General features: G+C 44.4%; 1 protein-coding gene and 1 non-coding gene across 3 annotated transcripts in view; both read right to left on the bottom strand.

Moving 5' to 3' along the window:
* HRH1 (histamine receptor H1) overlaps positions 1-23,786 on the bottom strand; it is a 110,126-nt gene that overhangs the window by 69,252 nt on the left and 17,088 nt on the right. The gene's annotated exons all lie outside the window — the stretch shown is intronic.
* Positions 6,256-6,326, bottom strand: TRNAG-UCC (transfer RNA glycine (anticodon UCC)). Its single transcript has one exon. It is a non-coding gene; the product is annotated as a tRNA-Gly (tRNA).

Here is a 23,786-nt window from a genome sequence, read left to right as displayed (position 1 = left end):
ACCCTGTCCTATAGTGTCTCTATGAGTGAAAACTGACTTGACTACAGTGGGTTTGGTTTTTGGTTTTGGTTTGGAGTCAGATAGTCTATTTGAGTCTTGGCTTCACCCCTTGTTAGCAGTATGGTCTTGGGCCCAGCTGAGACTAAAAAAAAACTAGACACTATTTATTAATTTCTCCTCCCCCCTTTCTCATCCTGACTGGTGGCAGGCTTAACTCGCCCAGTTCCTGAACCAACCTGAGACATTGGGAACCTTCAGGTTCAGCAGTAGGTGGCACCGGGGTCTTTAGCCTGCGGCCTGGAGTTCCTTGTGTGTGTATTGGAGGGGTGGGTATGTGGGTGCCCGTGTGCCTCTCTAAACCTCAGGCTCCAGCCCACTCCCACCACGCTAGCCTATAGAGTGATTTTCAGGGAGCTGGTGGCAGGAGTTACACCTTCTACGGGCCATTTGGAAACGTTCAGGAGGCATTTTGGTTAATCACAATGATATGGGGGACACGACTGGCATTTAGTGGGTAGGGGCCAATGAAGAGAGTCCCTGAGTGGTACAAACAATTAACATATTTGGCTACTAACTGAAGGATTGGTGGTTCGAATTCACCTAGAGGTGCCTTGGGAGAAAGGCCTGTGATTTACCCAAAAGGTCATAGCCATTAAAAACCCTATGGAGCACTCTTGTACTCTGATACACACAGGGCCGCCATGAATCGGGGTCCACTCAATGGCAACTGGTTTGGTTGGTTCTTTTTTTTTTTCAGTCAGTAAAATTCCTTCTACACAATAAAGAATTGTCCTTTGTCCTGCCCACCTTTCAAATACTCCCTGGGCATACATGTAGGTGGAAAAAACTGTTTATTATTATCTGAGTACTGAACCCCTACCCCATTTATACATAACATAAAAACTCACTGCAGAGTTTTAAGATACACTGAATTTTTCAAAGAATGCTTTGATCATATAAATTGAGGAAAGATGATATATTATTTTGCTTGGAACCTTACCTAGATTTGAATCACACGGCTTATCTGAGTTGCCAATTCGGCACACCCGTACCCATCTACATTTGTAGCTGTGTGCCTACTGTGATTCCAGATGTGGCTGTAGGCTTCTGGCTGCTTCAGAATCCCTTCCAGTGCCGTCATGCCCAAGGGATTATGAGTGCATTATGTACTATTATTTCAGTACAAATGGTTTTCCCTTTATTATATTGATTGCGTGTATGTGGGGGTAAAATACATGATCTTTGTTTCAGAATGGTAGAGGAGGTGTTACAAACTGTTTGTTATAAAAGAAGGCACTGCGTCTGAATCCTAATCCGTACAACTGGGAATATATCCCATTACCCTTGGAGTGACAGACAGTGTAGTCTAATGGATAGGAGCCAGGGTTTAGGGGGCCAGGAAGAATTGGATTTGAAATTCAGCTCTGTTACTTACTAGCTCTATGATCCAGTGGGATTTGTATAATCAGGCTGCTCCTTAGCTTCCTCATTTACAAAAATGGGGAGAAAATACCCATCTCAAGGAATTGGGTTGTGGTTATTGTTCTTAGCTGCTGCCAGGTCAGCCCCTACTCATGACAACCTCATGAATAATGGAATGGAATGCTGCCCAGTCCTGTACCTTCCCCATGATCAGTTGTGGATCAGACCATTGTGATCTATAGGATTTTCATTGGCTGATGTACCAGAAGTAGGTCACCAGGCTTTCCTTCCCAGTCTGTCTTAGTCCAGAAGCTCTGCTGAAGCCTGTGCAGCATCCTAATACCACGAAAAGTGGACAGTCAGGTGATGGCTGTGCATGAGGAGCACCAGTCAGGAATCAAACCCGGGTCTCCCGAATGCAAGGCAAGAATTCTACATCGAACCACCACTGCCCCATAAGGGGTTGTAATAAGGGTTAAATGAGGTAAACTACATAAAGGCGTAAATTAAGTACTCGGTAATCACACAAGCCATTACTATCGTTATTGTTGTTGTTATTATTTCTCCAAGGAATCATTTTCAGATGGGACCCTGAACGCACTACAGAAACACACTAGAGCGGAAACATACATACCCGACCAGTCTTTAGCCCCCCAACCCTGGCCACTCAGCATCCTGGTCTCCAGCCACTGAGGGAGACAGGGGTCCCGACCCAGAGGAGCCATTCATATGAAACTAAGACACCCAATCTGATCTCTGTTGGACCTAGGCCTAAATCAGGTCCCATTCTCCACTGGCAACGGCTCCCCCAGCCTCTGTGCTGGCTCTGTCCTCGCCTTCCCCACTTTCCCCGCCACCATTCCTAAGGCCCTAGGCTGGGGGGCCACCCACAAACAGCTTCCCGTTGATTCCAGCAGTTCTAATCCACCAGCCACTCCTTGGAAACCCTATGGGGCAGTTCTACCCTCACCTATAGGGTTGCCATGAGACAGAATCAACTCGACAGCAGCTGCTTTGGTTTGGTTTTTTGGTTTCTGTATTTATTTGGTTACCTAAATGGTTTGCGTTGGCTGCTAACCTAAATGTTGGTGGTTCACACCCACACAGCAGCTCTGTGGAAGAAAGGCCTGGTGATCTACTTCCCTAAGGATCACAGCCAAGAAAACCCTATGGAGCAGTTCTACCATCAGTCAGATGGACTCCGTGGCAACAAGTTTGAGTTTTTTTGGTAATATGTCAGCCCTCACTGAGTCCTCATAATAAACTCTGTGTCATCAGTACTGCTATTATTCCCATTCTACAGACAAGGAGACTTGATCAGCCCAAGAAGCTCATTGCCCGAGATCACATAGTAAGTGACAGAGCTGAGACTCAAACCCAGGTTCTGTCTAACCCAAAGTCTACACTTTGGAATGGGTATTATGAATTTCTAAAAAGGGGAGATAACATACAGCATTTTCACACTTAATTAGTCATAGAAACTCTTTTCATCTAGGGTTCCACAGAGCAACTTTGGGAAACACTGCTCTAGAAGATTCCTAGAAAGACTTCAGAGGCCCTGCTTCTCTTTCTTCCTCCCTTTTCTAAGCTGGGCCTGGGAACCCTTCCATCTTCACCCCAGGGGCTTGCATGAGAATTATAAGTGGTTCCAAGGAAGCCTGAGATTCCGGCCCGCATTACCAAACTATCCAGACATAAAGAGATGACCTCATCGGCCATGTATGACCCACAGAGGGTTCCAAATTCTATTCTCAGTCAGTTCTAAGTTGCTGCTTCAAATTTAGCTGCTGTTCAGCTTATACAAGGCAAGGTCACAGAAGCTCCATAGATACATCCAAACTCCCTGAGGGACTGAATTGCTGGGCTGAGGGCTGTGGGGACCTCTCGGGGAACATCTAGCTCAACTGGCATAACATAGTTTATAAAGAAAATGTTCTACATTCTACTTTAGTGAGTAGTATCTGGGGTCTTAGAAGCCTGACGGTGGCCCTCTAGGATACTCCACTGGTCTCACCCCCTCAGGAGCAAGGGAGAATGAAGAAAGCTAAAGATACAAGGGAAAGATTAGTCCAAAGGACTAATGGACCACACCTACCACAGCTTCCACCAGACTGAGTCCAGTACAACTAGACGGTGCCCAGCTATCATCACTGACTGCTCTGACAGAGATCACAATAGAGGGTCCTGGACAGGGCTGGAGAAAAATAGAGAACAAAATTCTAACTCAAAAAGAAAGACCGGACTTGCTGACCTGACAGAGACTGGAGAAACCCTGAGAGTATGGCCCCCAGACATCCTTTCAACTCAGTAATGAAGTCACTCCTGAGGTTCAGCCTTCAGCCAAAGATTAGACAGGCCCATAAAACAAAATGAGACTAAAGGGGCACACCAGCCCTTGGGTAAGAACTAGAAGGCAGGAGGGGACAGGAAAACTGGTAATAGGGAACCCAAGGTTGAGAAGGGAGAGTGTTGACATGTTGGGGGGTTGTTAACCAACATCATAAAACAATATGTGTACTAACTGTTTAATGAGAAACTAGTTTGTTTCGTAAACCTTAATCTAAAGTACAAAAAAAATTAGCTGCTGTTTGAAGACTCCAGCAGACTAGACAGAGCATGAATTCAAGCTCCCCAAGCCACTGCCCACTTAGCAGGACCAAGTGTGGTCCCTGTGGGCTGCGCTTGTGACCACACAGTAGCACTGCCCGGAGACCAGGCTTCTCTTTCCCACCTGGGCCTGTGCACCAGCCTCCAGGCTGATGCTTCTGGACTCTTCTTGCAAGGTCCACACTGCTGACAGAGTGGTCTTTAAACAGGCAACACTCACTCCCCTGCTTCCAACTCTTCAATGGCTCCCTATTGCTCCCAGCAAAAGTCCAAAGCACTTGGCCTGGTTTTCAAGGCCCTTGAAGATGCAGGAGGCTCTGTGTAATCATGTTCCCTTTCTCAAGAGAACACAGAGATGAACAATCAGGGAACATTAAGCAAGTGACACACACAAGGTCTGGGCACCCTGGCCTGGAAGATAAACCTTGTCTCAGAAGAAGCCAATAAATACCTGGTGAGTCTCTTGCCCAAGTATCTTTCATCTGGAGATGCCTTTTAACAAGGAACAGAGAGAAGCCTTCCCATTACTGCATAAGTAAGGAAGTAGTGTTTAGATGTCCCCCTTGATTGTGCCTCAGGTGAGGCAAGAGAGATATGAACAGGTGTCACCAAAGACCCAAGGAGGCCATAAAAGGGACTGGGACATCTCCCCTTTCAAAGCAATCCCAGGGTTGGGGCAACTTCTCCTAATCCTCCTCTGAGACCAACAAAAACTTGTCTATTCAGGGGTCCTGGACTGTTTGAATAGCAAAAAGCTCACCTCTTCTGGGGGCCTGGAAGCAGATCGGGCAATGTCTGAACACCTGGCACCATGTGTATCAGCCCTGCAAGGTCCCATCGTCACCTGGTGAGCTTGTTAAAGTGCAGATTCTGATTCCACAAGTCTAGGGTGGTGCTTGATATTCTGCATTTCTACTAAGTTCCCCAGGGGACCTTGGTGGTTCAATAGTAGAATTCTCGCCTTCCATGTGGGAGCCCCAGGTTCAATCCCTGCCCAGTGCACCTCATGTGCAGCCACCACCCATTTGTCAGACTTACGTGTTGCTATGATGCTGAACAGGTTTCAGTGGTGCTTTCAGACTAAGATAGACTAGCAAGAAAGGCCTGGCGATCTACTTCTGAAGATCAGTCAGTGAAAACCCTCTGCATCACAGTGGTCCGATCCACAACTGATCATGCGGAGGGCGAAGGACTGGGCAGTGTTTCGTTCTGTTGTGCATGGGGTTGCCACGAGTCAGGGGCCAACCGAATGGCAGCTAACAACAACAAGAAGCTCCTAAGTGATGCTGGTGCTGCTGGTCCAAGGACTGCCCCATGAGGAACAGGGCTCCGGAGGATAAATGGGCAGTGAAAACTCCCCAACTCCCCTTGGTCTTCTGGGGTCCTTAAAACTTTCACTCACTGTGATGAAAGGATTCTAGGTTAGATCAAGACATGGAAGAAGGCATTCCCTAAGTTTGAAGGGTCCCTGAGCAATATGGTCTTGCTTATCTCTCCAGCTTTGTTCATCTCCCACCACCTTGCCCTTAACCCTGGCTTATGCACTAGCAACCAAACTGCTCGCACATTCCTACATACACCGTGCTGTTTCCAGTCACCATGTCTTTGTTCCAAAACCAAAACTAGATGTCGTCGAGTCAGCTCCAATTAACGGTGACCCCACGTGTATCAGAGTAGAACTGTCCTCCACAGGGTTTTCAACAGCTGGCTTTTCAGAAGCAGATCACCAGGACTTTCTTCCAAGGCACCTCTAAGTGGACTTGAACCACCAATTTTTGGTTAGCAACTGAGTACATTAAGCGTTTGAGCCACCCAGGGACTCCTGCCTTTGCTCAGCCTTTACCTTCTGCTTGCAAAGCCCTTCTCACCTAACTTTGCTGAATTCCGTTCTACTCATCTTGAAAACTCAGCTTGCACACTGTCTCCTCCAGAGAGCTTTTCTGGATTCCTCAGTCTGAAATAAATGCCCTCCCTTCCTGTGCTTCGTTGTTGTTGTTGTTGTTGTTAGCTGCCATTGAGTCAACCCCTACTCATGGCGACCCCATGCACTAGGGAATGAAACACTGCCCAGTCCTGCCCCATCGCCATGATCGGTAGTGGATCAGATCATGTGATCCATAGGGTTTTCAGGCCCTTCTTCCTAGCCCATCTTAATTCAGAAGCTCCATTAAAACTTGTTTAGCATCATAGCAATATGCAAGCCTCTATGGACAGACAGGACGTGGCTGCACTGGCCGGGAATTGAACCCAGGTTTCCCGCATGGAAGGTGAGAATTCTACCACTGAACCACCAATGCTTCCATAACCCTGGGTTTATCTTGACCACAACACACACATCACATTATATGGAGACTGACGGGGCCTAGGTCTGCCTTCCCCACCAGGCTGTAAGCTCAAGAGCATGGATTGTGCCTTGTCCACCTCTGTGCCCCCAGCACCTAGCACAGGGCCTGGCACATAGTAGGTGCATAGTAAATGTTTGATAAACTGAATCAAAGCCCATAACATCTCCTTCAAGGGAAGAATTTAGCAGATTCTTTCCATCTCAAAAAAAAGTGATTTAATTTTTGTAAACCAAGTGTGAGTGTGTGTGTGTGTGTGTGTGTGTGTGTTTTCCCGCTTCCTTCTTCCTGAGTTTAAGGAATCACGTGACCTGTAGGAATGCGAGTACCATTTGTAGGTGCTTCGCCTGGGCCAACTCAGAGAATTCCCAGAGACAGGTCCCACTATCAAACCCCTTGTACAGGTAAGAAAACTGGGACTCAGAGGGGCCACTAACCTGTTATACGGCTCATAAGTGGCAAAGCAGGAATCCCAGCTCAGCTCTACATGACTCCAGTCCAGGGCCCTTCTGCTGAGCGCCGGGGGCTATGAGGCTTGAAGCTGACTACCTAAATGGAAGTGGTCTAACAATGAGTTGTGGCGTGGGACCCCAGAGGGCTGGGCTGTGGAGAAGGGGCAATGGGAATGGGGCCCTTATCTAGGGCTGAAACATCAAAAGGGACCTAGTTACTGAAGGACAGCTCGATAGGGAGACCAGGTCCAAACCCTACGGAGCTGTACTTGTCAACAAGATAGCAAGCAACTCACTTTGATATGGATTCCGGAGGAACAGCTGGAAGTGTCCTCAACCCTGACTTGATGGAAATGGAGTGGGGAGTTTTTTCAAAGGGCAATTGTATTGCCTTGTGAACACTGCAGAAAGGCAGGCAAGGGGAGAGGGCATTCCGAAATGTCAGATCCCTCTCTAGCCTGTGCTCCAGAGCCTGGGAGATGATTTGAGTGGTCCCCACAGGGGGTCTCCTGCATCCCACACTCCCCAAGCTGCCTTTGTCTCCTCCATTTTCATCGCCTCACTTCCTGTCCTCGCTCTATTCCTCTGAGCCATTGCCTGTTACAATGAGCTGGCTGAGGTGGGCCACAGGGCGAGGGAGGGAATGACGGCCCCTCCCCACCCCTCCTCTGGGCCTCTCCTGTTCCCCCATCTCTTGGTTTCCATGACAGCATCTGGCAATGAAGCCTCTACTTCAGAATGCTGGCAGGGACCGCAGAGTATAGGTTTGGAGGTGAAGGCAAGGGAGCGCTTATCACCTCCCTGACTCCTCACTGCAACCTGTGGCAAACCCATCATTATCCCATTTTACAGATAAGAAGACTGAGGAAAGGGGAAGGGACATGCGCAAGGTCTCACACCTAGTAAGTGGCAGAGCCAGGATTCAAACTCAGATTCCTCTAGTTCCCGAGCCCAGGCCTTCAATCCCTACACCACACTGGCTAGGAGTCAGCTGTTCAGGCCTTCAGTGAGTCCCTTCACCTCTCTGAGACTCTGTGAAATGAGGTTGGTGAATACCTTTGCTCTGACGTGCCGTGAGGATTTAAATAAGATGCGGAAAGCCCAGGCTCCTGGCTGGAGCTCAATAAAGGGGTCTGTTCCCTCCATTTCAAATCAGAAAGACCCCTCAAATCCAGGGTTTCTGGGTGGAGCAGAGTCAGGGTTGCCCCAAATCTGCTGGGAGCACTCTAGCCCAGAGCTGGTCCTTGCATCCTGCCCTCCTGGTCCCTAACAGTAACAGCTCACCTTTGTTGAGCATCCACCAGGAGCCCTGCTGGGCCGGCATGCTCCCAATAGCCGTAGGCAGGAGACAGGATTACTACTCTCTTGTTACAGATGGGAGTCCCTGGGTGGTGCAAACTGTTCCAGTGCTCAGCTGCTAACAAAAATGTTGGCGATTCGAGTCCACCAGAGGCACCTTGGAAGAAAGGCCTTGTGATCTACTGCCAAGAAAATCAGCCATTGAAAACCCTGTGGAACACAGTTCTACTCTGATGCACATGGGGTCGCTGTGAGTCAGAAGCAACTCCATGGCAACTGGCAGTGGTTGAAGATCAGCAAACCCATCAACGGCACCCGAGAAAAGCCCCTCAGGAGCAGAGAGGAGGCAGTGTTTGCATCCATCCTGGTAACTGGGAAAAACCGTGTTAGAGGAACATGATTAGGCTCAGGTCCACCTTCAAGACACATCTGGAGGCTGACAAATCTGTCACTCCCCTGGCCTCAGCCATCACTGTATCTCATTTGAATTACTGTGTCCGCTGCCTACGGAGTCATTCCGCACCCACTCTTCCCTCCCTTCAGTATGCTGTCCACACAGCAGCTAGGACTGGGCATGATCCATCATCTTCAAACCCTCCAATGACCCCTCAGTACCTTCTGAACAAAAGCCACATTCTCACAATGGTCAACAAGGCCCTGACTTCCGGTTCCTGGACCTCTCCGATCCCATCCTGCATCGCCCCTCACTCGTTCCACTCCAGCCCCTGCGCCTGCTCGCTCTTTCTGGAGCACATCCAACACCTTCTGCCAGGGCCTTGCTGGCCCCTCAGCCCAGAACGCTTTTCCCTCAAATATGAACCAAAACCGGTTGCTGTCAAGATGACTCCAACTCACAGTGACTCCATGTGTGTCAGAGTAGAACTGTGCTCCACAGGGTGTTCAAGGCTGATTTTAGGAAGTAGATCACCAGGCCTTTCTCCCAAGGCACCTCTGGGTGGACTTGAACCTCCAATCTTTCGGTTAGCAGCCATAGCATGTTAAGAATGTCCAGTTAATCCCCTCAGGTACAAGCATGCTTCAGATGTCACCCCTTAGAGCATCTTTCCCTCCCACTCTATGCAAAAAGACCCCTCCCATCTCTCACCCTGCTTATCACTTACTGCTGGTCATCACCGCCCCATCCATTTGTTGATTTAGTTCTTTAGAAAAAAAAAAAATTTATGAAGGCAAGATTCCCATAACATAAAATTCACCGTTTTAAAGTGAACCATTGGGTGGTGTTGAGTCCACTCGGAATGTTGTGCCACCATCATCTTGCTGACTGGTTTATTGCCGGTCCCTCGACAGAGTACAAGCTCCAGAGTCTTCTGTCTCATTCATCACTGTCTCTCCAGCACCCGGGACAGTTCTGGGCTCCCAGTGGGCACTCAATAAATAAGTTTTGAATAAATGAAGGTGGACCTGTGGGCCCCAAGTCTCCTAAGGAAAGGACACCCCAGTTAGTGGGAGTGGGCCAGTGAGAGCTCCTGACCCAAAGACAGTCACTTTGGGCAATCTGCGTGGCCAAGGGCACCATTTCTGGCCAACTGAACTAATAAGATTTCTTTTTGGAAGGCTGAATGTGAAACAGTCTGAGAAGCCACAGTTGGTAGGAGGCAAGACGCAGAAGGCCCCCCAGAAGTTCACACGCATAAACCACAAGGCTGTAGAAGCCAAGAAGTAGACCACAGGCTCCATGAGGGTAGGGGTCCTTGTCTGCTTTGTTCTATAGAACAAAGTGCCTGGAGCAGGGCCTGGTGCACACTGTTGTCGTTGTTAGCTACTGTGACTCATGTTGACCCCATGCAGAAAAGAACAAAATGCTGCCTGGTCCTGCGCTATTTCCATGATGAGATGTAAATCGGGCCATTGTGATCCACAGGGTTTTCACTGGGTGATTTTTTGGAAGTAGACTGTCAGGTCTTTCTTGCTAGTCCATTTAGTGTGGAAACTCCACTGAAACCTGTTCAGCATCACAGCAACAACAAGCTTCCCCCGACCGACAAATGGTGGCTGCACACGAGGTGCATTGTCTGGGAATCAAACCCAGGTCTCCCACGTGGAAGGTGAGAATTCTACCACTGAACCACCACAGTAGGTGTTTGATAAATACACCTACTTCTCACTTATCGACTGTCTCATTATCTGGCATTTTGCATTTACGACAATAGTAAAAAATCTACTACCTAAGTATTTTGCACATCAACGACATATGTCTGGCAGTAACAAACGCCAAGGTGTGAGGCAAGAGTAACGCTGGCTGTGATGGTTAAGGTTATGTGTCACCTTAGCTGGGCCATGATTTTCAGTGGTTTGGCAGTTATGTATTGATGTAATTTGGCAGTTGTGTAATGATGTAATTTGGCAGTTATGTAATGATGTAGTCATCTTCCATTTTGTGATCTGATGTGGTCATCCTCCATTTTTGTACAACACCGATTTTAGCATTAACGACCAGGTCTTTGGAACCTAACCATGTCGGTAACTGAGGAGTGGGTGCAGTTGTTGAATCATTGAACAAAAGGCAGTGCAAAGGATGGAGAACAATTAATTGGTGTGGGCAAGAAAAGGAAAAGGTGGGAAGCGAGTAGCTGAGTCATCATGTAGTCCCAGTGAATCAATTCAGCTCTGTGCTGACACCAGCTGCCCATGCAGCACTTCCTCCTCCAACCCTAACTACCTGGAGCCAGGTCACAGTTTACAAGTTAAAGGTACAGTCCTCTAGACTGCCAAGTCTGCCCAAGTCTTCAAACACTGGCCTCAAACTTGTGGGTCCCTAGCCTCCCCTGACTTTTAATCTGCTGGCTCCCATACCCCTCTCAGGTTCAATAATTCACTGTAACAACTCACAGAATTCAAGAAGGTTCTATACTTACGATTAAGTTTTATTATCACAAAAAGAATATGAATGAGGACTGCGAGGTTTTCTCCAACATGGAGCTTCCATGGCCCAAAATGGGATGTACCACCCTCCCACATGCATTGATGTCTTTCACCCACCAGGAAGCCCATAGAGGGAGCTTCCATGTCTAGATTTTTATACTGGGGTCCCATTATGTGGGCATGATTGATCTAATCTTTGAGCCATGGTTGAACTTGACTTCCAGCCCTCCTCCCCTAAGGTCGGTCTGATATTACACAGTGGATCTTTCTGGCTTGGCCAGTCCCCACCTGCATCACCTCATTAGCATAACCCCTCTAGTAGCTGTGTCTGGAGTCCTCAGGGATTAAAAAGACTCCAATCCCTGGCAAAATTCTAAGGTTTGGGAGGTTATCTCTCAGGAACCAAAGATCAAGACTGAATTCTTTGGGTGAAGTTAATTGTAGGCCCCATATCCAGCCTTAGAGAGAAGGTAAAGGACACTGTTGTGGAGGGGGGGACAGGACAGCGAGTCTCTAGTGCCACTTTGCATCTGCATGACCTTCTAGTTACCCAGGACCTGGCATGGTGGTGGTGACACTGTTCCCTATCTTCCTTACATCCCCATATACCTAGACAATAAACCAGATACATTGAGCAAGTCTCTGTTCTCTGCAATCCCAAACAACCTATAAACAGGAACCCTTCCAACTAGATTGAGATGTAATTTACATACCATACAATTCCCCCATTTTAAGTGTTCAAGTCACTGGGGGCATGGGGTTTTCTAGGCACAGATGCCAGAGGGCATGTCAAGCAGCAGAGTTGCAGTGATGAGGAGAAGGCATGTTTGGGGAAGGGCTAGTTGTCTGGATCCCACTAGACATCTGTCAGTTTGTTCTACTGTGTTGGCTTGTGTGTGGCTGTGATGCTGGAAGCTATACCACCAGTATTACTAATACTAGCAGGGTCTCCCATGGTGGACAGGTTTCAGTACAGCTTCCAGACTAAAACAGCAGGAAGAAAGGCCTGAACACGCCTACAATTGTAAAGATGGTGCAGGACCAGGCAACATTTTGTTCTATTGTACATGGGGTCACCATGAGTTGAAGCTGACTTGACAGCAGCTAACAACAATATTTATCAAGGGAGAAGGGGAGTCTACAGGCAGTGAAAGGCACCAGGGCCAGCACAGCACCTGGCTAAGAGTCTAGGTGTTATTTGGTGAGCCTCAGAAAGGGAACACCCTGCCCTGGTGGCTATTGAGGTCAGGAGACCTGGGTTCTAGTGTCAGTTCTACCATTAAGAGAAGGTATGACCATGGGAGAGTCACTCACTCTTTCTCAGACTCAAGTTGCTCCTTTTGAGGAAGATAAATACCTCTGTGATCTCTTAAAGTCCCTGCAACTTCAACTTCCTCTAACCAAATGTGGTTAAGGACACAGGGTTGGCTTTGAATCCTGCCTCCTCCACATTTTTGCTTTGTGACCCTTAGCAAGATACCCTTAGCAAACTGTGCTTTGATCTCCTGATTTCTAAGACAGCAGTAATAATAGTCCTAGCCTTACAAGGTTGTGTTGTTGTTAGCTGCCATCAAGTTGGCCCTGACTCATGACAGCCTCGTGCAAAACGGAACAAAACACACTGCGCAGTCCTGTGCCATCTCTATGATCGGTTACAGATCAGACTGTGTGATCCATAGAGTTTTCACTGGTTGATTTTCAGAAGTAGATTGCCAGCCCTTTCTTCCTAGTCTGTCTTAGTCTGGGAGTTCCACTGAAACCTGTTCAACATCACAGCAACACGCAAGCCTCCACTGACAGACAGGCTGTGGCCACACATGAGGTGCACTGGCTGAGAATCGAACCCAGGTCTCCTGCATTGTGGAGAATATGAGGTAACAAATCTAAAGTGCTCAGCACAGTGTCTGACCCATAGCAGAGGCTCAAAACCTGGCAGTTACTACTATTAACTCGTGTTAGGGGGTGCCTCTAATATTTGTGAGGGCAACATTGTAAAATAATAAGCATAATAAGAAGTTAGGATCCACCCTAAATTGCAGTGTTTTCAAAGTAGCCTCTGGTACATGGATAGACACACAGCTTGACCTGGATGAATGGAGGTAAAATGCATTCCCCAGGGAAATGCTTGATGATGGAGAGGTTTCCCCCAGTGACAAGGATGCAGAGAAAGCCCTCAGTGTTCACAACAGGCAAAATGAGATTGCCACGCAGAACTGGGTGCTGAGGGGTGGCTTGGCCCAACACTAGCTCCAAGCCTTGGACATCCAAACCCTTGTAACTCACTCAAGGTTTGTGCTTCAATCCATATTGCTAAATGTCCATTTGATTTTTTTCTTCCTTACTTGCCTGTGTGTGTGTGTGTGTGTGTTTTTCTGCCTCCTGTAAAGAAAGAAAAAAAAAACCCTCATGTTCACGAGCACTCAAACATCAGAAACCCAAGGATCAGCCATGCTACAACATGGATGAAACTTGAAAACATCATCTTAAGTGAAGTAAATCAGCCACAAAAGGACACACAGCATATGATCCCAGTTATATGAACTATCTAGAAGAGGCAAATGCAGAGGGACCAAAGTTTATTAGTGGTTTTCAGGGGTAGGGGCAGGGGTAAAGAGGGGCTCATTGCTTAGGGAACACTGAATTTCTGTTAATGGTGATGGACTAATTTGGAATACTCATGGTTGTACAACGTGATGAATATAATCAATGTCACTGAATTATACATGTAAAACTGCAGAAATGGCAAATGTTTTCTTATACATATTTTTCCCATAATTAAAAAAAAAAAAAAAGAAACCCAAAGATTTGTTTTGTTTGACCGCTGTAAGTGGGATCACAACAAAGGCTCCTGGACAGAGCGGGAGAAAAATTGTAAAGCAAAAAATCAAATTGACAAAAAGACCAGACTTGCAGGTCTAATAGAGACTGAAGGAACCCCTGAGACTATGGCCCTAAGAGACTCTCCTGACCTGGAACTGAAGCCATTCCTGGAGACTACCTTTCAGCCAAATCACAGGAAAAAAAAAAAAATCCAAACCCGTTGCTGTCAAGTCAATTCCAACTCATAGCAACCCTGTAGGACAGAGTAGAGCTTACCTCATAGGATTTCTAAGAGCGGCTGATGGATTTGAACTGCTGACCTTCTGGTTAGCAGCTGAGCTCTTAACCACTGCGCCCCCAGGGCTCCAAACCATAGACAGACCCATAAAATAAACAATAACACCTGAGAGGGATGTGCTACTTAGAACAATCCATTATGCAAGATCAAAAGGGCAACATTTGCCCCAAAGCAAAGACTAGAAAAGGCAGGAAAGGGTAGAAAATCAGGACAAAAGGAAATGGTGAAACTTGGGCAGAAATGGGGAGAGTGCTGACACATTGTGGAGAACAAACCAATGTCATGGCACACTTTATGTTTAAACTATCCAGTGGGAAACCCATTTGCTTTGTAAACTTTCACCTAACGCACAATAAAATTTTTTTTCTTTTTATTGTGCTTTAGGTCAAAGTTTACAGCTCAAGTTAATTTCTCATACAAAAATTCATACACGTATTGTTATGTGACAGTAGTTGCAATCCCCATAATGAGACAGCACACTTCCCCTTTCCACCCCGGATTTCCCATGTCCATCCCACCAGCTCCTGTCCCTTCCTGCCTTCTCATCCTGCCTCCAGATAGGAGCCGCCCATTTGGTCTCATATATCTGCTTGAACCAAGATGTACACTCTTCACAAGTAATTACTTTATGTTTTATTTGTCTGAAGAGTGGGCTTCGGGAATGGTTTTAGTTCTGGGTTAACAGAGCATCTGGGGGCCATGGCTTTGGGGGTTCCTCCAGTCTCAGTCAGACCATTAAGTCTGGTCTTTTTACATGAAGTTGAGTTCTGTTCCACACTTTTTCCTGCTCCGTCAGAGACTCTCTGTTGTGTTCCCTGTCAGGGTGGTCATTGGTGGTAGCTGGGTACCATCTAGTTCTTCTGGTCTCAGGCTGATGCAGTCTCCGGTTTAGGTGGCCCTTTTATCTCTTGGGCTAATATTTTCCTTGTGTCTTTGGTGTTTTTCATTCTCCTTTGCTCCAGGTGGGTTAGGACCAACTGATGCATCTTAGATGGCCTCTCACAAGCTTTTAAGACCCCACACACTACTCACCAAAGTGGGATGCAGAATATTTTCTTAATAAACTTTGTTATGCCAGTTTACCTAGATGTCCCCCAAAACTATGGTCTCCAGACCCCTGCCTCTGCTACTCTGTCCCTTAAAATGGTTGCGTTCGGGGAACTTCTTAGCTTTTGGTTAAGTCCAGTGGTGCTGACTTCCCTGTATTGTGGACTTCCCTTCACCTAAGATATTTCTTGTCTGTTATCTAGTTAATGAATTCCCCTCTCCCTCGCTCCCCACCCTCCTAACCATCAAAAAATGTTTTCTTCTGGGTTGAAACCTTTTCTTGAGTTCTTAAATAGTGGTCTCATACAATATTTGTCCTTTCGTGATTGACTAACTTCACTCAGAATAATGCCCTCTGAGGTATTAAAATATAAAACACTTTTAAAATAAATGAAAAAAGTCATACCAGAAAAAAAAAGGCTGGTGGTTCGAACCTACTCAGCAGTAGTACCATGGAAGAAATGCCTGGTGATCTGCTTCTGTAAAGATTACAGCCAAGAAAACCCTATGGAGCAATTCTACTCTGTGACATATGGGGTTGCCGTGAGTCAGAATCAACTCAAAGGCAAGAGGTTTGATTTTGTTTTGGTTTGAGTTTATGTTAACCATAGTGCAACAAGTCAGAGAAGGATAGTGACAGTGGTCACACAACGTGAAGATTGTAAAATTCACTGAATTATACATATAAAAATTGTTGAATTGGCAAATGTTTTGTCATATATATATTAACCACAATAAAAAAAAAGGTGTGGCGGGGGCGGGGGGAAGATTAGTTTTGTGACTCTTATTCCTGCTATCTGGAACTCAGAAAAAAGGGCAGAACCTGGCAGCTGAAGACATCCACTTTATATTCATAGGATGCAGGGATGAATGAATGAACATGAGCTGAGGTACCAAGAGAAGAATTAGGGTTACCTAACACTGAGCAATTTCTAAAAATGTTTCAGGCAATTAGCATCATACCTTGAGTGGTTTCATAGCACAGCGGAAAGGGGTCAAGGGTCTGAGTTCCAATTCCAACCTGACCACTTCTTAGCTGTGTGACCTTGGGCAGGTCACCTAGCCTCTCTGAGCGCTGTGCTTCTCCCTGTCTGAGAACATCTGTGCTAAGTAAAGGGCAAAGTGGGTAAATCCCACTTTGATTGCTAACTGAGTGGTTAGGGCAGCATGAATCCAATCCCCAAAGTGTGCAGATGGACCCAGTCCTCACCTTCCCACTTCTCACATTCTCATTACCAGCTGCCCACGCAGCATATTCTCTCTGACCCTAGCCACCCAGGGATGGGTCAGAGCTCCTAAGTTAAATGAACACTGTCCTTCAGACCAGCTGCCCATGCATGCAGTCCTTCTCTGTCCCTAGCCATGTGGAACTAGGTCAGATCTCACACATGAAAAGGACACTGTCTTTCAGACTGACAGATAGGCAGATGCCAGCCTCTACTGGCTCTCACTGCCCCTCTGGGTTCTATCATTCGCCAGAATGACTCACAGAACCTCATGCACTTATGACTAGAAATTTTATTACAACCAAAAAGGAGTCCCAGCACAGAGCTTTCATGCCCCAAGGCGACGTGCTACCCTCCCAAAAGCAGATGTTCTTGCCAACCAGGAAGCTCATTGGAGCCAGAGGGTTCAGGGCTTGTATTAGCCACCCTACATGGCCATGATTGACTACATCATGGCTTTTGAGGCTTAGTCAACAACGGGCCCCCCGCATCTGGGTCTGGTCAGCCCCCACTCATTAGTCTCAGATGTGGTCAGGCTCTCGAGCTACAAACAAAGGCCAAATGGCTTCCTGCACCTTACAACAACCCATTCTTTTTTGTTTTTTTTCACATCAATATATATTTTTTTAATTGTACTTTAGATGCAGGTTTATAGAGCAAACTAGCTTCTCATTAAACAATACACATATTGTTTTGCGACATTGGTTGCCAACCCCACAACATGTCAACACTCTCCCCTTCTCGACCTTAGGTTCCCTATCACCAACTGTCCTGTCCCTTCCTGTTTTCTCATTCTTGCTGCTGGGATGGTGTGCCCATTTAGTGTCGTTTTGTTTTATGGCCCTGTCTAATCTTTGGCTGAATGGTGAACCTCAGGAGTGACTTCAGTACTGAGCTGAAAGGGTGTCTGGGGCCCATATTCTCAGTGTTTCTCCAGTCTCTGTCAGACCAGTAAGTCTGGTTTTTTGTTTTGTTTTGTTTTTTAAGTTAGAATTTTATTCTACATTTTTCTCCAGCACTGTCCAGGACCCTGTGTTGTGATCCCTGTCACAGCATTTGGTGATGGTAGCCGGGCACCCTCTAGTTGTACTTGACCCAGTCTGGTAGAGGCTGTAGTAGTTGTGGTCCCTTACGCCTTTGGACGAATCTTTCCCTTGTGTCTTTGGTTTTCTTCATTCTCCCTTGCTCCCGACCAGGTGAGACCAGTGGCGTATCTTAAATGGCTGATCACAAGCCTTTCTTTTTTTTTAGTAATTTTTACTGTGCTTCTAGTGAAAGTTTACAAATCAAGTCAGTCTCTCACACAAAAACCCATATACACCTTGCTACACACTCCCAATTACTCTCCGCCTAATGAGACAGCCCTCTCTCTCCCTCCACTCTCTCTTTTCGTGTCCATTTCACGAGCTTCTAAACCCTCCACCCTCTCATCTCCCCTCCAGGCAGGAGATGCCAACATAGTCTCAAGTGTCCACCTGATCCAAGAAGCTCACTCCTCACCAGCATCCCTCTCCAACCCACTGTCTAGTCCAATCCATGTCTGAAGAGTTGGCTTCAGGAATGGTTCCTGTCCTGGGGCAACAGAAGGTCTGGGGGCCATGATCACCGGGGTCCTTCTAGTCTCAGTCAGACCATTAAGTCTAGTCTTATGAGAATTTGGAGTCTGCATCCCACTGCTCTCCTGCTCCCTCAGGGGTTCTCTGTTGTGTTCCCTGTCAGGGCAGTCATCGGTTATAGCCAGGCACCATCTAGTTCTTCTGGTCTCAGGATGATGTGGTCTCTGGTTCATGTGGCCCTTCCTGTCTATTGGGCTCGTAATTACATTGTGTCCTTGGTGTTCTTCATTCTCCTTTGATCCAGTGGGTTGAGACCAATTGATGCATCTTAGATGGCTGCTTGCTAGCATTTAAGACCCCAGACGCCACTCTTCAAAGTGGGATGCAGAATGTTTTCTTAATAGATTTTATTATGCCAATTGACTTAGATGTCCCCTGAAACCATGGTCCCCAGACCCCTGCCCCTGCTACACTGGCCTTCAAAGCATTCAGTTTATTCAGGAAACTTCTTTGTTTTTGGTTTAGTCCAATTGTGCTGACCTGCCCTGTATTGTGTGCTGTCTTTCCCTTCACCTAAGGTAGTTCTTATCTGCTATCTAATTAGTGAATGCCCCTCTCCCACCCCCTCCTTCCCCTCTTCGTAACCACAAAAGAATGTTTTCTTCTCAGTTTAAACTATTTCTCAAGTTCTTATAATAGTGGTCTTATACAATACTTGTCCTTTTGCAACTGACTAATTTCACTCAGCATAATGCCTTCCAGGTTCCTCCGTGGTTATGAAATGTTTCACAGATTCGTCACTGTTCTTTATCGACACGTAGCATTCCATTGTGTGAATATACCATAAATGATTTATCCATTCATCCGTTGTTGGGCACCTTGGTTGTTTCCATCTTTTTGCTATTGTAAACAGTGCTGCAATAAACATGGGTGGGCATATATCTGTTCGTGTAAAGGCTCTTATTTCTCTAGGATATATTCCAAGGAGTGGGATTGCTGGATCGTATGGTAGTTCTATTTCTAGCTTTCTAAGAAAGTGCCAAATCGATTTCCAAAGTGGTTGTACCATTTTACATTCCCACCAGCAGTGTATAAGTGTTCCAATCTCCCCATGGCCTCTCCAACATTTATTCTTTTGTGTTTTTTGGATTAATGCCAGCGTTTTTTTTGTTGTTGTTGTTGGAGTGAGATGAAATCTCATTGTAGTTTTCATCTGCATTTCTCTAATGGCTAAGGATTGGGAACATTTCCTCATATATCTGTTAGCTACCTGTGTGTCTTCTTTAGTGAAGCATCTATTCATATCTTTTACCCATTTTTTAATTGGGTTATTTGTCTTTTTGCAGTTGAGTTTTTGCAGTATCATGTAGATTTTAGAGATCAGGTGCTGATCAGAAATGTCATAGCTAAAAACTTTTTCCCAGTCTGTAGGTAGTCTTTTTACTCTTTTGGTGAAGTCTTTGGATGAGCACAGGTGTTTGATTTTTAGGAGCTCCCAGTTATCTAGTTTTTCTTCTACATTCTTTATAACGTTTTATATACTGTTCATGCCATGTATTAGGGCTCCTAACATTGTTCCTATTTTTTTCTTCCATAATGTTTATCGTTTTAGATTTTATATTTAGGTCTTTGATCCATTTTGAGCTCATTTTTGTGCATGGAGTGAGGTATGGGTTTGTTTCATTTTTTTTTGCAGATGGATATCCAGTTACGCCAGCACCATTTGTTAAAAAGACTATCTTTTCCCCACTTAACTGTTTTGGGGCCTTTGTCAAATATCAACTGCTCATATGTGGATGGATTTATGTCTGGATTCTCAATGCTGTTCCATTGGTCCATGTATCTGTTGTACCAGTACCAGGCTGTTTTGACTACTGTGGCAGTATAATAGGTTCTAAAATCAGGTAAAGTAAGGCCTCCCATTTTGTTCTTCTTTTTCAGTAACGCCTTATTTATTCGGGCCCTCTTTCCCTTCCATATGAAGTTGGTGATTTGTTTCTCCATCTCATTAAAGAATGTCGTTGGGATTTGGATCGGAATTGCATTAAATGTATAGATCACTTTTGGTAGAATAGACATTTTTATAATGTTGAGTCTTCCTATCCACAAGCAAGATATGTTCTTCCACTTATGTAAGTCTCTTTTGGTTTCTTGCAGAAGTGCACTGTAGTTTTCTTTGTATAAGTCTTTTACATCTCTGGTAAGATTTATTCCTAAGTATTTTATCTTCTCGGAGGGCTACTGTAAATGGCATTGATTTGGTGATTTCCTCTTTGATGTTCTTTTTGTTGGTGTAGAGGAATCCAACTGATTTTTGTATGTTTATCTTGTATCCCGATGCTCTGCTGAACTCTTCTAGTAGTTTCACTAGTTTTCTGGAGGATTCCTTAGGGTTTTCTGTATATAAGATCATGTCATCTGCAAATAGAGATACTTTTACTTCTTCCTTGCCAATCTGGATGCAGTTATTTCTTCATCTAGCCTAATTGCTCTGGCTAGGACTTCCAGCACAATGTTGAATAAGAGTGGTGATAAAGGGCATCCTTGTCTGGTTCCTGATCTCAATGGGAATGCTTTCAGGCTCTCTCCGTTTAGGGTGATGTTGGCTGTTGGCTTTGTATAAATGCCCTTTATTATGTTGAGGAATTTTCCTTCTATTCCTATTTTGCTGAGAGTTTTTATCATGAATGGATGTTGAACTTTGTCAAATGCCTTTTCTGCATCAATTGATAAAATCATGTGATTCTTGTCTTTTGTTTTATTTATGTGGTGGATTACATTAATTGTTTTTCTAATGTTGAACCATCCCTGCATACCTGGTATGAATCCCACTTGGTCATGGTGAATTGTTTTTTTGACATGTTGTTGAATTCTATTGGCTAGAATTTTGTTGAGGATTTTTGCATCTACGTTCATGAAGGATATAGGTCTATAATTTTCTTTTCTTGTGGTATCTTTACCTGGTTTTGGTATTAGGGATATGGTGGCTTCATAGAACGAGTTTGGTAGTATTCCATCCTTTTCTATGCTCTGAAATACCTTTAGTGGTAGTGGTGTTAACTTTTCTCTTAAAGTTTGGTAGAACTCTGCAGTGAAGCCGTCTGGACCAGGGCCTTTTTTTTTTTGTTGGGAGTTTTTCGATCACTTTTTCAATCTCTTCTTTTGTTATGGTTCTATTTAGTTGTTCTACCTCTGTGTTAGTTTACGTAGGTAGTGTGTTTCTAGGAATTCATCCATTTCTTTTAGGTTTTCAAATTTGTTTGAGTATAGTTTTTCATAGTAATCTGATATAATTCTTTTAATTTCAGTTGGGTCTGTTGTAATATCACCTATCTCATTTCTTATTCGGGTTATTTGCTTCCTCTCCTGTTTTTCTTTTGTCAGTTTGGCCAGTGGTTTATCAATTTTGTTGATTCTTTCAAAAAAACAGCTTTGGTCTTGTTAATTCTTTCAATTGTTTTTTTGTTTTCTATTTCATTTAGTTCAGCTCTAATTCTTATTATTTGTTTTCTTCTGGTACCTGTGGGTTTCTTTTGTTGCTCTCTTTCTATTTGTTCAAGTTGTAGGGATAATTCTTTGATTTTGGCCCTTTCTTCTTTTTGGATGTATGCATTTATTGATATAAATTGGCCTCTGAGCACCGCTTTTCCTGTGTCTCAAAGGTTCTGATAGGAAGTGTTTTCGTTCTCATTGGATTCTCTGAATTTCTTTATTCCATCCTTAATGTCTTCTATAATCCAGTCTTTTTTGAGCAGGGTATTGTTCAGTTTCCAAGGGTTTGATTTCTTTTCCTGTTATCGATTTCCACTTTTATGGCTTTATGGTCAGAGAAGATGCTTTGTAATATTTCAATGTTTCGGATTCTGCTAAGGCTTGCTTTATGACCTAATATGTGGTCTCTTCTAGAGAATGTTCCATGTGCCCTAGAAAAGAAAGTATACTTGGTTGCTGTTGGATGGAGCGTTCTATTTATGCCTACGAGGTCAAGTTGGTTGACTATGGCGTTTAGATCTTCCATGTCTTTATTGAGCTTCTTTCTGGATGTCCTGTCCTTCACCAAAAGTGGTGTGTTGACGTCTCCTACTATTATTGTGGAGCTGTCTATCTCACTTTTCAATGCTGATAGAGTTTGTTTTATGTATCCTGCAGCCCTGTCATTGGGTGCATAAATATTTAATATGGTTATATCTTCTTGGTGTATTGTCCCTTTAATCATTATATAGTGTCCTTCCTTATCCTTTCTGATGGATTTAACTTTAAAGTCCATTTTGTCAGAAATTAATATTGCCACTCCTGCTCTTTTTTGATTGTTGCTTGCTTGATGTATTTTTTTCCATCCTTTGAGTTTTTGTTTGTTTGTGTCTCTAAGTCTAAGGCGTGTCTCTTGGAGGCAGCATATGGACGGATCTTGTTTTTTAATCCATTCTGCCACTCTGTCTCTTTATTGGTGCATTTAGTCCATTGACATTCAGGGTAATTATGGATAGGTATGAATTTATGAATTTAGTGTTATCATTTTGATGTCTTTTTTTGTGTGTTGACAGTTTCTTTTTCCCACTTGATTTTATGTGCTGAGTAGATTTTCTTTATATATTGTCCTTTCCTCATATTTGTTGTTGTTGATTTTGTTTCTGCTGAGTGTGTATGTTTCCCTTGTATTTTATTTTGATGAGTAGGACGGTTTTGTCTCCTTTGTGGTTACCTTACCCCTATTTTTCTAAATTTAAAACTAACTTTTATTTCTTTGTATCGCTGTATCTTTCTCTCCATATGGAAGGTGTATGATTACATTTCTTAGTTCCTCTTTATTATTTTAATGTTGTCTTCTTTTATATAATAACATCGCTGTTACCCTATTTTAGGCTTTTTTTTTTTTTTCATAATCTTGCTTTGTTTTTTTGTATTTCCCTGTCTGGGTTGACTTCTGGTTGCTCTGCCCGGTGTTCTAGTCTTGGGTTGATACCTGATATTATTGATTTTCTAACCAAAGAACTCCCTTTAGTATTTCTTGTAGTTTTGGTTTGGTTTTTACAAATTCCCTCAACTTGTGTTTATCTGGAAATGTGTGAATTTCACCTTCATATTTAAGAGACAGTTTTGCTGGATATATGATTCTTGGCAGGCAATTTTTTTCCTTCATTTTTTAAAAATATGTCATCCCATTGCCTTCTTGCCTGCATGGTTTCTGCCGAGTAGTCTGAGCTTATTCTTATTGGCTCCCTTTTGTAGATGACTTGTCATTTATCCCTCACTGCTCTTATAATTCTCTCTTTATCTTTGGTTTTGGCAAGTTTGATAATAATATGTCTTCGTGACTTTCTTTTAACATCTACCTTATGTGGAGTTCGATGAGCATCTTGGATAGATATCTTCTCATCTTTCACAATATCAGGGAAGTTTTCTGCCAACAAGTCTTCAACAATTTTCTCTGTATTTTCTGTTATCCCTCCCTGTTCTGGTATTCTAATCACTCGTAGGTTATTTCTCTTGATACAGTCCCGCATGATTCTTAAGGTTTCTTCATTTTTTTTAATTCTTTTATCTGATTTTTCTTCAAGTATATTAGTGTCAAGTGATTTATCTTCAGGTTCAGAAATTCTAGCTTCTACTTGCTCAATTCTGCTCCTCTGACTTTCTATTGAGTTATCTAATTCTGTAATTTTATTGTTAATCTTCTGAATTTCTGATTGCTGTTTGTCTATGGATTTTTCCAGCTTATTGAACTTTTCATTATGTTCCTGAATAATCTTTCTAATTTCTTCAGTTGTTTTATCTGTGTGTTCCTTGGCTTGTTCTGCGTATTGCCTCATTTCCTTCCTGATGTCTTGAAGGGT

The sequence above is a fragment of the Elephas maximus genome, chromosome 20 (genome assembly GCF_024166365.1).
Source record: "Elephas maximus indicus isolate mEleMax1 chromosome 20, mEleMax1 primary haplotype, whole genome shotgun sequence".
NCBI classification, from domain to species: Eukaryota; Metazoa; Chordata; class Mammalia; order Proboscidea; family Elephantidae; genus Elephas; species Elephas maximus.
Note: the sequence above shows the minus strand (reverse complement) of the source record. Positions and strands in the feature narration are given on the sequence as shown.